General features: G+C 32.1%; 1 long non-coding RNA gene across 1 annotated transcript; it reads right to left on the minus strand.

Annotated features, from left to right (window-relative positions):
* Window positions 1-2,593: 2,593 nt before the first annotated feature.
* On the minus strand, window positions 2,594-4,391 carry LOC107898392 (uncharacterized). The gene is made up of 3 exons (XR_001684383.2): window positions 4,306-4,391; window positions 3,829-3,898; window positions 2,594-2,913 (listed from the first exon to the last, which is right to left on the minus strand). It is a non-coding gene; the product is annotated as an uncharacterized lncRNA (long non-coding RNA).
* Window positions 4,392-13,458: the final 9,067 nt, after the last annotated feature.

Below are 13,458 nucleotides of genomic sequence, written 5' to 3' on the forward strand. Positions count from 1 at the left end.
TTTGAAAGAACATCTTAGCATCAACCATCTGTCTAAACCACTTATATCGAGCAAATGCCACTATAGTTGTAACACATACATATACGCCAATTATATACCCTCCATATACATATTCTTTCTTATTTAATTAGCTGAATATTTCTCCAAGCCTTTTTTAACTCTCACGTTCACATATGCATTTCTGAACAAAATATACCTTCAGAATCCAATTGATACAACCCACTTTCTAATACTTGCACTTGACTTTGAAAAATTGTTCATTATCATTATTCATAGGCGGACACATACATATATGGTGAATACTTACGTAGATCTGAGTACCATCAAATTATCAAGCAAATCATACATTGATTTGATACCATACAACCCATATTAATGATGTACTTATTCATTTGTTTCACAGATCCTACTCAACCTTTACTCCTGAGAGAATGAATACCTGATCTTAGCCATACTTAATTCAAAGCTAACAGAAATTATCCATAACTTACCATAAGGAAAGATATACAAATCTTACCAGACATATATAACAGAACACGCCATAAGGGCCAAACAGAAAATGCCATAAGGCTTCACACAGAATACACAACAAAAACGTCATACAAAATCACGTTTTACTATCCTGACTGAGTTTCACATAAATCCATGTATCATGATCAGCCAATTCGATTTACATATTCCGAAGACTAGACCATGAATATTCAAACAAACATATCATACCATGGGTTTTAACCACATGGTCTTACATACATTCATGTATCATTTTCTACCAATCCAGTATTCATCTTACTGGAGACTACAACATGAAAGTTTCCAAATCATACCACGCTACCATGGGCCTCTACCTCATGCTCTTACACTTGATTTAAATCTGTGATATGCTAATCTAGTTATTAATATAACTACCCTACCAGAGGCTTCAAATTAGAACGTTAGCTCAGCATTTACTTACCCAAATAATCACCTTCTTACAAACTTATATGCCTTGTATACTAGACCTTTACCTGCATGCTTATCAAACATTATTCTTTTAATAGAACTTTACGCATATTATTACTTGACATCTCGCATCTTTACTATACCCATACCCTTACCATTTTTCGTAGACATCATCATTCTATCTACGAATGTGTATATATATACTTCTTATTTGAACAATTCATATAAAAGAGTCAAGTTATAGACTCATCTTAAGTCACCTTCTACTGTTCTAAGCTTCAAACTCAAACATCTTTTTTGAACTAGCAGCAACAACCACTGCTTACAGAAATAGAAACACCATTACAAACTTATTCGTATACAACTTACCATCATCTCAAGAACTTACAACCCCTATGCAAAACCTTATACTTACATCTTACTATTCATACACTCCTTACATACTTACTCTTTCAGAATTTAACATGCAAAGTTGTAATACTTGCCTAAAGGTGGAATAACCACTAGTTAAACCAAGAATCTAAGTTTCCGGTACAAGGAAGAAGAAATGAAATCGGTTCTAGAAAAGAATCAGAGAGTAACATTTAGATTCCAAAAGAAACTCCTCTCAGAACCCTTATTTCATATATAGATAATCCAATCTCCCTTACAGACATTCAATAAGTGTCACTTGAATTCAGAGCTTATCTCTCTTATTGGCCTACAGACTCTAAAAGAAACATAATTAAAAATCCTACATAATAAATATTATAATTAAAAATCCTACATAATAAATATTAAGACAATCAATTCAGTTGGTTCCTAAACAAGCACTTCACAACCTAACGAGAACAGCACCAAAATAAGCTGGGCGTATTACACATTTGGCGATAAATCATACTATAATTTACCTTTTTGTCCAGCTAAAACCTTTACTCTTTGGCTAATCAGAATAATATAAAATAAAATTTCCAGTTAATTACTCGGTGTATACTAAGCGCTCATAAGTATATGCCAAAAGAAACAAATGGACGAATTACAACTCACCAAATAGAGATTCTTTCACTACTATACGCCTTATCCTTGAACCCATCTAAACCGAGGTGTGACAATAATGAAATAAGTAAGGATTAAATTAAACATTTTGAAAGTTGAAGGACTAAAGTGCAATTTCCTATTTTAAGGAGAATGACCTAAGTGTAATGTAACACCCTAATACCTAACCCGCTCTCAAGGTTAAAGCTACAAGGTGCCACATTCGTTGCTAGAGAAACTACGAATAATTATCATCAGTTTAGTACCATTAAACACCCAAATAAGAATAATACACAAATATGATAAGATATGTAATCATTTCGAGTCTTATATGAGCTTATAAAAACTCTTTTGCTAACCCAAGTTTGAATCAAGACTAAATTTTAAAGGATTCAAAATGTAGAGTTGACTTTGCGACTTCTGAGGTTCTTCGTTGAAACACAACTCTCTAACTAGGTCTCATCGCGACGTTGAGAGTATATCATTGTGACGTGACTCTTTGTTTTGAAAATGGCCAAAATGGCACCAACTTGCATCACCTAATAATTCATTTCTATTAACACAAATTTCAATTTCAACCAAAATGCCATTTCAAATATACATTTCCAACATATTTCATCATTCACATATTCATTTGTAATTCATATTTATACATACCATGTTTGATACTTATGCAACTTCAAAACAGTATCGAATGGACATTTACATTTGAGTATGATCACAAGTAGTTCATATTATCATATAAAGTTTTTAATTGCCAAATTCATCCACACAATCCAACCATTTGACCTTTTCTAATTCACTAATCTAAGTTACAATATGAAATAATCATTTCATATGCAAAAATTGACTCAACCTAGATACATGCTATATAACGAATAAAAAGAGACTATAGAAACATTGCTGAGTTGGGGTCGCCTCTTGGATGTTAAAATCACTTCTCGGGACCTCGATATGAACCTAAACATGCATAAGGAAAAACAAACCATACACTGAGTGATAATTCTCAGTGGTATTTCCATGATTCAAGTCAATATAATACTAATTCAATCAATTGCATACATTCAATCTCAAATTCTAATATCAATAAATTCATATACAATTCAAGCTAATCCTCAACCACATATCAACATATATATATGCCATAAAGTGTACCAACAATGTCAAATGGATACATTGCGTTAATTAAGAAACTATATGAACATATCATACCAATGTCATTAGTGTTTATATTTCCATACAATATAAGACATTCTGAATCAAATTAATTCATTTGCTAACTTTCCAAATCGGCCTTCAGGCTCATTTAACCAGTTCACATGGTCTTTCACATGCTATCGATAATCATATATTGTATATATGTACCTATAGTACAACTTCATAACATGGAATCATTTCGAGTATCATTTAACCATTTCACAATTTATATCCCCCATTAACATGACTTGGACTCGAACGGATACACGAACCCCAACCAACACAAACGTTTGAACGCTCATCGACATGTATTTGAAGTAACTCGTACTCAATCTATCCTATGACATGCCAACTATATCTGAATCTACCCGAATAGTTAATAAGGTAATAAATTTTCCAATTTCAACATATAATTTAATTCACATTACATTATTCTCAATTCATCATCAATTCATCATATAACATATCATATTTCAACTTAATTCCACACCAAATATCATATGTGCATTAATTCATACAATTATCTATTCTATTCAATTTAGTCCATTACATCGATATTCAATCTCAAACATAGAAATTTCATTCAAATAATCATTATCAACTCATTTCAATGTTATATTGTGCAAAATATCACAATATGCAACATTTAAATTGATCCTAAATTATAGAAATACAAACTGAAAGCTCGTGTCACTCGTAGTCAGCTCTTGCTTTTCCTTTCCCTCTCGACGAACTGACATCATCTTAGCTATTTATAATGATTCAAAAATAACACAGTATCAAATTCCATCCAAATCACCTTCTAATACAAAGTTAAACATATTTTTTAATTTATTCAATTAAGCCCCTAAACTCGAGACAAGCATAACTTTCAATCTAGAGCTTTTACTTTCTATTCCTATCGAAATTTCATAATAGTTTTTTATTTTATTCAATTTAGTCCCTAATGTACGAAACTAACAATTAAGCTTTACAATTTAATCATTTCCATAAACTAAGCTTAATTTATATCAATTTCACACCTATTTCATCCAATTCTCAACAATGGAAACTTATTAAAACTTCAACAATTGAACAAGTTGATACATGGGCTAGCTAAATCAAGCTCCCATAATCATAAATCTAAAAAAATTACATCAAAAATGGCTTGGTTACCTCAGGATTTTAGCTTGGCCGAATCTTTAGTCTTCAACTATGGTGTTTTCCTTTCTCTTTTTCTTTCTCAAGTGGATAGTATGGACTAAGGAGGAAGATGATGTTAACATCTGCCACTAACTTAATAAATATACTAATGTTTATGGTTAATTAACATTTATTAATTACAACTAATTCTTTAATTAATCCATTATTGATTATTAACTTAGTTTAAACGTATTTAATCATCACACTCCACTATCATCTACTTATAATTAGTTAAATATCTATTTTGTTCCTTTGGATAATTACCATCTAAGTTCTCAAGCCTTTTCCTAATTAAAAATTTATAGCGATTAAACATTTATAATTTAGTCCTTGGGCCTTAATTAACCACTTTTTCGACTAAATTACTTAATCAAATTTCAATTCATCTATTTAATAACTCTATAAATATTCTTATTTAATATTTACAGACTCAGTTTACGAAAATGAGGTTCCGAAACCTCATTTTTTGACACTACTGAAAATCAAGTCATTCCATATAAAATTTATATTTTTAATTCATATTTGGAGACTGATGAAATTCAAATCCTATAGCTTGTGAGGTGTAAAGTTTAACGGAAATTTATGGAAATTAAACTTGGAAATATGGTGGAATTGGATTAGTTGGTGAAATAATGATGAAATTGAATAAAAACAACATGTGTAATTTTCTACACATTTGGAGTGAAACGGCAACAACATGGGGTAGCAAAAAATATAATAATAAAATAAAAATAAAAATAAAAGGAAAAAGAAAGGAAAAGATTATGATTAAAGGTGGGAAATGTGTTATAAATTGGTTGGTACTTAAAACTTAAATAAAAAATGAAAGAAGAATCTAGAGAATATATACATGTTTTCAACCAGGAGGGAAAACAAGGGAAGCTAAGGAAAACAAAGAGAGTGAGGAAAGAAAAAAAAGGAGGAGAAAAAAATTAGTTTCTATTCAATTAGTCCTTTTCCATTATTTTAACCATTTTTCTCCTAAAATAATGAGAATTTCCATATCCTCCACGAAGGAAAATTGTAGTAGAGATCTTAGAGAGTATGTTCAACAATCTAAAAGTAAGAAATTAGTAAATGGAAATGAAGAAGACTAGAAGAAAATAGAAGGATAGTGATGAAGTTGAGAAAGAAATGGAAGTGAAGCAAAAGAGAAGAAAATATCATAAAAAGAGGTAGGTTTTCACATTAACTTTACTTGTATTTCAATGAGTTGAGTTAAATATGTTATGAATGAAATGTATGATATTTGTATTTTAATTGGAAATAGTAGAGATAAAAAGTATTTGATGAAGTATGATATGTAGAAACACCAAGTTTTCAAGTGAAAGAGAGAAATAGGATTTGTTTTATGAGAAGCTTTAAGGTAAAGAAATTAATATGTTATCAAAATATAAATATAAATGACTAAATTGAATAGTAATCAAAGGTATAGTGGTTATGTATGTTTAAAAGAAAGTTAGTGCAAAGGACCATGGAAAAGCAAATATTTTCATTATAATAGTTTTTGGACAGTAGCAATAACTTAACTTTCAAAATTCACCTAATATTGTATAAATTGAGTTAGTAGTTGAACAGAATATGAAATTAAAGTCTATTGAGTCTAATTTTGTATAGAATAAATGATGTAAGTAATGAAATTGTAGATTATGAGATATATTAATTTTAGTGAGACAATGTTAGAATAATTTCAGTTTCTCATGTTCTGAATTTGAAAAATCATTAAAAATTATAAAAAAAATTAACTAAGAGATGAATCTCATATGTATGAAAATCTTAATGAGTTTATTTTCAAGATAAATAAACAACAACCTTATAAGAATTCTTTACTAAAAAATAGATGTATTTTAGTGGAAGTAAGTCAAATTTGCCCAGCAACAAAACATGGGATAATTTGAAGAAAATACTGTATTAAATTACTTTATTAAAAATTCTTAAATTCTTTTGATAAAAAGTTCATTGAGTCTAGTTTCAAAAACAAGAAGCAGATTTTAATTCTGAATTCTGTAGGCTAAAATATAAATAATTTAGTGACAACTACTTAAGTAGACAACCTTATTAAAAGTATATGTACAATTAGTGAAAAAATAATTAATATTATATATAGGCATACTATACTAAAAGTCAAAGATAAATAATTTAGTGACAACTACTCAAGTAGACAACCCTATTAAAAGTATATGTACAATTAGTGAAAAATAATTAATATACTAAAAGTCAAAGATTCTCATATATATATGTATATATGTACATATAGGATTTGGAATGGAAAAGAGGAGGAGGGAAAATAATAAAACAAATGTAATGCTAAGAAGTTAATATAAGAGATGGAGTTGCTAATATGTAAGAGAAGTTCAAATGAACTTGTGAAGATTAGATTGACTTTTAGTGTAATTTTAAGCTTGGAAGGTGCACAAGAATGTATGGAAATGAAAAGGATGTTTAGATATTGTTCTAAGTCTTGAGACCTAAGAGCCAAAGAGTCGAGACATGTCAACTTCAAATTAAAATACTACAGTTTCAGGACCATGTATCGAGACTAATTCGTTTTTGTCTTGAGACAAACAAATTTTGAACCAAAATAGCTATATTACTAAAGTAATGTCTCGAGACATATAAATTCTTGTCTTGAGACATACAGACTTGTGACTAGAAATTATCTTGTTTTACTTTAAAAAAATACCTTGAACAATCTCCATTCGAAACTAGGTCATAAGGAAAGTTTAGAAATGATACAAGAACATTTAAATAAATTTAAATATACTAGAATGATGAGTGGAACGTGAATGAATAGTTTAAACTTTGGTGAAGTGATTGAATCGAAAATGTGGCATTCTTTACTCAGGTTTAGTTGCGAGCTCGGGTAAAGGATGTTACAATGACCTTGTCAGAAGGTTCAAAACAATTGCTGAGGAAACTAGAAATGGTCTAGCGGCGGGGAAAGAGGCAGAACCCCTGGGTAAGCAATACACCACCTTTCACTGAAAAAGGAAAACTGATAAAAAGAAAGGATGATGACTTGAGTTATTTTTCCAAAATGAAAGAAAAAAGGAAAATAGATGAATTATAGTGGTTGAAAATGTACGCAGCGTCGACTACAACTGGGTAGCCGCTCATGGTAAATCTAAGGTAGCAAAAATTGGGGGAGAAAAAAAGACTCTAAAGAAAATAGAGGGAAATGGGGTAAATGTTTTGTTTCCTTTCAACAATAATATTGAACCAAAAAAATAAATAAATAATTGGTTTCTACACTTTTTGCTTTGAATTGTAAACCTCCATACAATTCGATTTTCTTTCAAACAAATAAGTAAAAGGGTAAACTACCTCGTTAGTCACCCTAAAATAGTGTCATTTCTATCTTGGTCAATTTAAAATTTTTTTTATTAATTTAGCCACTACTGCTATAAAAATTTCTCAAAATGGTCACTTAACTATTATCTCATTAACAAGAAGCTGACTAGACTTGCCACAAGTGTATTATTTTTTCACATATTTAAGGTATTGTAATTAATAATAATGATTTATTAAAGGACCATTATAACACCCCAAACCCGGCCTGGACGTTACGGTCGAATTTGGCGATGTCATATGGAAGTACGTTTGAAAACCGTATCATTACTAAAACAGTTTTCTGTTTAGAACTTATCATTATCTTTCATTAATTCTCGAATCGTAATTCATTTCTAAAACGCTATACTTTGCGGAAGCTTTTTTAAAAATAATTTGCGTGTACGTGGTATTTTGATAAAACATTCATCTCTTTTGAAACCCGAGTTTCTCCTATTTCTAATAGATATAAACATAAAATAGTATAAAATCTAAATTTTAGGTAAAAATCCAGAGAGGCCATTACTACAGAAAAATACTCCAAAATAAAACTTAAAATCGTAAATAAGTATCAAATAGCAAAAAGGAGTCCTGTGGCCACTGCTGAGTCCTCCGCCGCACCGATCCGCCTATGTCTAGGGATTACCGGTAAAGATTAAACAGAAGGGGTGAGTTTATGTGAATTCAGTGTGTAATCCCCATGCAAACAAACAAATAATAACAAATAATCTCAGCTTGGGCCAAAACCCTTTTCAGTATCAGTAAGCATTAGGGCCTTATCCCATCACAGTATAGTAACAGTGATAGTTATGCAGTTATAAAATCCTACCCAACCAGCCTCTACACTCTATTTCGTCCAACCCTGCACTCCATGTGGGGATATAATCAACCCACTAATCCCTACACTCCAAATAGTACTGAATGCGGAACTAGACAGTAGTTGCAGCTTAACTGCCAGTAAGTTAGGCTTGAAGCCTTCTAGTACACTTCCTCCAATCAATATCAATCCCTACCCAATGCAATGCATCATAAAGGCATGTCATGATATCATGTATAATCAGTATAGGATATTTAGCATATTCATCATACAGACATACATATCTCTCTCATATAGGCATATAACAGTCTTTTCAATCATTTCAGTCAATTAGGGGTCTAGGTAAACTTACCGACCCTACAGTAGGTTCACAGTCGACTTGGGCGACCCATGCAACCGTAGCAATCAAACAGTGAAAATGCCCCATAGGCCCATGTTGCAAACCCATGTAGGCCCACAGGCTAGTTTGGCCCACACGGCCCAAAATAGCCTTGGTCGTGTGATTCACACAGTCTGGTCCAATATTCTCACACGCTCGTATGGTTAAACATGTGGAGCACATGCACCTGTGTGGCCCACATGGCCCAATTTGGCCCGGCCCATGATTCACATATGACTAGCCTCGACGATCACACGCATTGTAACACTCCTTACCCGTATTCAATACCGGAATAGGGTACGAGGCATTACCAAAACACATGCACTTGTAAACGTATTTAACCAAGTTATAAAATTTCATTTAAATTAAAACTTCCAAAATAATTAACATGCTTCTATAACTTTTCACAGTATATCCTCAAAATGTTATAATCATAATAATTAGGGCTTACGAGACCCGATACATACTCATGGAATTCAATGCTTCATTTCCATTTCCCTCAATTCGCAATTTCTCATGCTCACGATTTAGATCATATCACTAGCAATTTCCATTTAATTCACGTACAATTTAATGACATCAAGTTCAACACTAATACGTATTTACCATTTAACTCAATGTTTATTGATTATACCATTCAATAACACATTTATGAAATTCTCAATTTTGCAACGAAAATATCATTTTAGCTTGAATAACAACATCGTCCTGATATAAATACACTACCACTTATCCATTTACTTTAATTCTTTTGGGCCCATTTGTCACTTACCATCCTTAATCAAATTAGGGAACGGTTACGGAAAATTGAGTACTTCACTTTCACTTTGCCATAGTATAACTATGGTCTTACATATGATCACTTATCACTTGTCCCTGATCAGATAAGTGTAGCTAGGCTACCACTTATCACTTTGTCACTTGATCAGATAAGAGTAGCTAAGGCTACCACTTACCACTTTCTCACTTGATCAGATAAGTGTAGCTAAGGCTAACACTTATCACTTTGTCACTTGATCAGATAAGTATAGCACTTATCACTTTTTCACTTGATCAGATAAGTGTAGCTAAAGCTACCACTTATCACTTTGTCTCTTGATCAGATAAGTGTAGCACTTATCACTTTTTCACTTGATCAGATAAGTATAGCTAATGCTACCACTTATCACTTTCTCACTTGATCAGATAAGTGTAGCTAATGCTACCACTTATCACTTTATCACTTGATCAGAAGTACTCAAATCCGGCGTTCCGCTCAATTTGATCATTTATTCATATATCAGGCTTACCAACATGTGTTAATTCATAAACCATTCATGACATTATTTCATGTCACATCATATATTGAATATACCATACACACATACTATGAAACTTTATTTTCACACATGAGTTTAAACCATGACCAATAATGCACAAATATAAGTATAATTCATATTTCATCGTTTATCAATTAAAATCAAGCATATGACCAATTATACACAAATCATTCATATATTTCCCAATTTTCCTCCTCCTCCTCTCCATTCCACATCCTTAATGTGTATAACACACTTAAACAACATTAGCTATAATTTCACTATTCACTCACATGTATATTCAAAACTGTTTATCCGAGTCAGAGTAACTAAATTATTTTTATCTGGAGCTACAGAGCTCCAAATTAAGATCGGTAAATTTATCCTGAAACTATACTCACATATCTTCATATCATAAAATTTTAAGAATTTTTGGTTGAGCCAAATAGTACAGTTTATTCTTTAAAGTTTCCCCTGTTTCGCTGTCTGACAGTTCCGACCACTCTTCACTAAAAATTAATTATCTCATTGTAAAGAATTTGGATGGTGTTTTCGTTTGTTTCTTATAAAAATAGACTCATTAAGGATTCTAACCATATAAATTATAACTCATAATAATTTTTGTATGATTTTTAATGATTTTCCAAAGTCAGAACAGAGGAACCCGAATTCATTCTGACCTTGTCTCACAAAATCTATTATATCTCATGATTTACAATTCCATTGCTCACACCATTTCTTTTATAAGAAACTAGACTCAATAAGCTTTAGTTTCATATTTTATTCATCCTCTAATTCAATCTCTACAATTTTTTGTGATTTTTCAAAGTTACACTACTGCTGCTGTCCAAAACTGCTTTAGTGCAAAATGTTGATTTCCATTTTGCCCCAAATTTCACAGTTTATACAATTCGGTCCTTTCTCAATTAACCCCTAAATTAATATAATTTTCTTAATTAATACTTTACCTAGACATTATAAGTTGTTACTCAACTATTGAAATCCAGAATTTCCACATATAACTCTATCTTCAAACTCTTTTACTATTAGGTCCCAAACATTCACTTTCTATTCAATTCTTTCAATAAAATCAGCATATGAACAATTTAAAGCTCTAATTTCATGATAAATCATCATATAATTCCAGCACATATTCATATCAACTTTCAACTTCTTTCATAAAATCAAAAACTAATGAATTTAACAAGTGGGCCTAGTTGTAAAAGTCATACAAATACAAAAATTTCAAGAAATAGTCAAGAATTGAACTTACTTGTAAGAAAAATATGAAGAACCAGCTTGAAAAAGCCCTTCCATGGTGTTTTAGCTGATGAGAATTCAGAAAAATGAAGAGAAATCTAGATAATTCCTCTTTGGTCCTAACTTTATTAAGCAAATTTTGCAATATTCCAATTTTGCCCTTAATTCTTCTCACTTTCTTGCTGATTTCATGCCTTTTCCGTCCACCCCAAATAGACCTTGGGTCTATTTTCATTTTAAGCCCTCTTCCTTTTATCATTTAAGCTATTTAATCATTTCCCAAAATTTTGTATTTGTTACAATTTAGTCCTTTTTGCTCAATTAATTATCGGAACTTTAAAATTTCTTAACGAAACTTTAATACTAACTTTTTAACACTCCATAAATATTTATAAAAATATTTATGGCTTGGTTTAAAATCCCCAAGGTCTTGATACCTCATTTCGATTCTAATTAGTTTAATATTTATTTCTAGTGCACTATTCACTATTTCAAAAATTTTCCTAACTTCACATTTAACTTATACTTACTAAATTAATAATATTTTCTACCCATTTGTCGAATTTAGTGATCTCGAATCACCGTTCCGACACCTCTGAAAATTCAGGCCATTACATTTTTTTTTCGTCGGATTTGTGGTCCCGAAACCAATGTTCCGACTAGGCCTAAAATCGGGCTATTACACGCATTACCGCACGCCCGTGTGGCATTTCAAAGTTGTGTTTACACATCTGATACGATTTCACTGCTAACTCCACCACGAGTACTCCAGAACCTAAAATCGATAAACCAAAGCCCGATTTAGTGATACTAATAGACCTTAAACGAAATTCCCATGAGTTATTCAACAAATAGCCATCAGAAACCTTACTCTCGAACAAACGCAACAATTCCCCACGCCTAGAACGTCGATGGACGATCAACAACCCCTTGATTAGTTCCTAGCACCAAATGCAAAACCCCTCTTTAACCATTTAACCATAAAACGTTTATAACAATAAGGCCGAAACTCACCAACTTACTGATAACACACGAACAATATAGGAGACGGAACTACGGAGTTGGTATTCAACACAGAAGCAAAAAGAAAAAGACGAAAGGTAAAACAAAAGAAATCGACAGAGAATGGAGTAGGAAGAGATAGATTTTGGCACAATAAGGAGAGGGAAAATGAATGGGAAGTCGGCAGCAACAGAGGAGAAATGGTAGAGCAAAAAAAAGAGAGGAAGAAACTATGCCAAATGACCGAAATTGGGAGAAAGAGAGGTGAGAGCCGAAATTATCAGTCCACCAAATCGGGATAACTCTACAATCCTATATTTTCCTCCTAAAGTCACTCCAACACTCCAATCCCATATTTTCCTCCTAAAATCACTCCAACGCTCCCCCACCAAGCCACTACTACTCAGAAACCTAGTCAAAACAACCTCTTCCAGAAACAAAGAGCAAAAATTATCCCCTTTGCCCATGCAGGGACTCGAGCTCCAAACCACTTGCAACATTAGCACTCCACTTAACCACTAGACCAGCAAACCCATTCTGACATATTTCACCAATATTTATTTATAAGCCTACTGATTAAGGATAGAGGTTTATTCAATTAAAAAAAAATTTCCCAAGTCAAGGCTTGAACCCAAAACTTCTCAAACACTCCCAGAACACATAACCACTGAAGTAGACATATATTTGTGTCAAAAACATACAAAAATAGATATAAAAAGGATTTTTGGGGCGTTACAACTCTACCCCCTAAAAAAAATTTGGGCCTCGAAATTTTACCTGATCAAAACAGATGATGATACTACTGTCTCATCGCATCCTCAGGCTCTCACGTGGCCCCCTCAGAACTATGATTACGCCAAAGAACCTTAACCAGTGGGTTGAATTTTCTTCTTAGAACCTTTACATCTCGCTCCAATATCTGAACTGGCTCCTCCTCAAAGGTCAGATCTGGCCTAACATCGATCTCCTCAACAGGAATAATATGCGTGGGTTTAGAGCGGTAGTGCCTCAATATAGAGATGTGGAACATGTCGTGAATTCGA

Source organism: Gossypium hirsutum, chromosome D04, assembly GCF_007990345.1.
Source record: "Gossypium hirsutum isolate 1008001.06 chromosome D04, Gossypium_hirsutum_v2.1, whole genome shotgun sequence".
Lineage (NCBI taxonomy): Eukaryota > Viridiplantae > Streptophyta > Magnoliopsida > Malvales > Malvaceae > Gossypium > Gossypium hirsutum.